The sequence below is a fragment of the Taeniopygia guttata genome, chromosome 2, assembly GCF_048771995.1.
Source record: "Taeniopygia guttata chromosome 2, bTaeGut7.mat, whole genome shotgun sequence".
NCBI classification, from domain to species: Eukaryota; Metazoa; Chordata; class Aves; order Passeriformes; family Estrildidae; genus Taeniopygia; species Taeniopygia guttata.
Window position 1 is genome coordinate 103814443 of NC_133026.1, and position 3143 is coordinate 103817585.

The 3143-nt window shown below is 36.4% G+C and overlaps 1 long non-coding RNA gene across 1 annotated transcript; it reads left to right on the top strand.

Moving 5' to 3' along the window:
* Window positions 1-398: 398 nt before the first annotated feature.
* Window positions 399-2047, top strand: LOC140682405 (uncharacterized). Its single transcript, XR_012054100.1, has 2 exons — window positions 399-1165; window positions 1779-2047. It is a non-coding gene; the product is annotated as an uncharacterized lncRNA (long non-coding RNA).
* The last annotated feature ends 1096 nt before the right edge of the window (window positions 2048-3143 follow it).

Here is a 3143-nt window from a genome sequence, read left to right on the forward strand (position 1 = left end):
ATGCATGTTAGGATGTAGAATGCTTTCAATGGAAATGGACTACAGCACAATTATTTCACAAGGTTTTTTCTGCTCCCTCAGATGGGTTTCTATTCTCTAGTGAAAAAAGTCATCCTCAGAAGAGTTAGCATTATGCTCCATGACCTTCAGAGAGCATCTTTCTCTTTTTCTATTTCAGTATGCCATCTGTGGAACTAATTTTGGTTATGCAAGGATGTTCCACTAGGAGTATTCTGGACCTCTACTTCATGGCATAGGATGCAATCTGATCTGTAAAAAAACAGGCCATGGCTGATTCATATTATTTCATTTGCATGTGGAACCAAACTGTTTGGTGACAGATGAGAGCTATATTTATATGGCGATATTTCAATGACTGATCATGACTTTTTTTTTTTTTAATTTCTAGTTGTTTTTTTTTTTATTTTAAAATATCCTTGTTTAGAAATACAATGAGAATAAAAATGATGTTTTGTTTATTATTATTATCATAAAATACTCAGGTTGATTTAGCATAATTTCTTGTCTTTGATTTTTTTTGTTTCTACTCAGCATGAATTCTTCTTAAAATTTCAAAATGCTTCATTACACTGAAAGCTATTTTCATACCAGTTCCAGAATCAAATTTATGCTGTGGCCATCAACTGTAATTCATATACATTTTCTGGTATTTCATAATTATTTTATTATTTGAAAATTTAATAATAAAACTATATGTACTCCTTCTCCCCCAATATCTCCTGTTGTATTTCACAAAAACTAAGCTCCTTTTTTTTTTTTTCCAAGCTGGCTCTATTGGGCTGATATCTTCTTTTACATCTGTTTTGTGGCTATTTGTACTATTTCTGTCTACAGGCTCCATCACCTTCCTCTTCACAATATTTAGCCTGGTAATGAACTACCAAGTTTATTCCCTGCCCTGAATAGAGAAAATATAGAGAGAATTCTGATGGTTTTAGGGCAACCTTCATTGAGCATTCCCAGATTCCTTGTTTTAGTTCTAGTAGCTAAGAACACCATGCAATTTTCCCACAGATTTAAAGGAAGACAACAAGAGCAGGACAAGTTTTCATCGTGATATTCAGTATTAAGTACATGAAACTGCTCTGTCCTGGAAGCAAGGGAGTGTCTTAATTCATCCCACATACTTTTCTTCTGGAAAAGAGTAAGTCATTACAGCCTCCTGACAAGGCAGCTCAGTACTCCTTATTAAAGAACTGACTGTTTCTTGTTAATATCTTTTTTTTCTCCTGGGGAAATAGGAAGTTCCTGAAAGGGAAGGACTAACAACTACAATTCACGCGAAACAAATACAAGGATATCTGCAAATTTTCACAACACTGCTTCAGTGTGCAGTCTTCTGCCCTTACAGAATTTTTGTTCTAATTGCATCTAATTTTGGCATAATATTTGGTGGTATTAGGACATAGCGTGACACACATGCATGCTCTGTTGGCTTATTGATGTCCATCTTCAACATTTCCCAGCATAATGTCTCTTGGCTACAGAACAGTCTCACATATTCAGAACAAAAATAATCATCCTAAAACCTAGGCAGCATGGATGTAGCAACATGACTTCAAATAAAGATAAGGGGTTGTTGATTTCTACATAAAACCCTCAAAACCTTTATCTTATGTTCCTATGATATCCCAATATATGACTTAAAATGTTTGTTTCTGAACGAAATGCTGATTATAAAGCTCCCTAAAACCTCCCTGATTATCTGCTTTTGGATTGGTTTTCTTAAGTATTTAAAATTTTGCATTTTCTTGCAGAAAGATGCAATATTTTACTCTGTGCTTTGATCAGCGACACTGGGGTAACTTCTCCATCTGTTGCAACTTATTGGCTGCCTTCCCAGGGCATGAGCCCTGTATTTGGAGAGGAGACCCTCTTGGTGATGGAGCTACTGCAGTTTGAAGAGGGCACTGTTTTCTTGCTGCCATGATCCTCTCCATCCTTTTGCTGACTGGGACCTCTCTGAGTGTTTTACACTGGATTCTAATTAGGCTTGACTATATTAAAGTTCATTTCCCTTTGTTTCTCTGGGGGTTTTTTGTGTCTTTGCACCTCTGCACATGAGGCATCTCCTCACCGTGTATGCAACAAACCATCATTTACTTCCAGACAGATTACAGAATAAGCTGCTTTACTTAAAATTATAAACCTCATCTCTTTGGCTCTCTTCTGTCTCTGAATCAGAAGATGTAGCAGAGTTATCACCTGCTCTTAGATTTGCATGCCCTCCCTTGTGATTTGCATTGAACGTGACTGTATACTCACTAAAATAGGGCTTTTGTTTTCCCGACTGGTGGTGCTTTACATTTGAACTTGATGGTTGGAGCCCACCTGTAGTTGAAGTTGCAGACTTCCTGATCTCCTGGTAGAAGTTTCAACTTGTTTCTTTTCTTCTAAGGGTTCTTGTAGAGGTTTGGGGAACAGAATATCAAGACTGCCCAAGAAGAAACACTCAGGATACGCTAACGAGAAAGTGAGCTACAACACCAGAATCCTAAATCAGGAGCTGAGTACAACATTCTGACCATGAACAATTTGGATAGCTCAATATCACACAGGAGTTATATTTTAAATAAGATTTTTGTGGTAATATGCTCCCACAAAAGATATTCTTCTTCATTTTTCTTTATTTCTACTGGAAAGAAGAAAAATGGCAACATTAGTCAGATTCTACAGACCATTATATTCAAAACTCCTTTTTCTTTGAGGAAGGCAAAGGACTTCTGAATGATTTTTGATTAGCCTCATTTATAATTTTTGCATTTGATGTCACTGATGTAAAAGCAGGAGCTTTGCATTCTTAGCATGACACACACATCTTGCAAATGAGAATATATAGTAAAACCAGGCAAACAGAATATACCACTGAATGGGGTGTGTGGGGATAGGACCATTGCTAATGCTACATAGAGAAAGAGATTGAGAGAGACCACACATATTTTTCAATTACAGAGCAGTTCAGACAGCTTCTGCTCAAGGGGAGTTATGTCCCTATGTATGTGAAAGGGTAAATATTTTGAAAGTCTTGTCTGCCAGAGATCTGGAAACTAGGTTGCTTTATTTTAAAATCTAAATCTTTTAATCAGCTTATTTTATCTAAATGTTGACTAAAAGTATTCTGG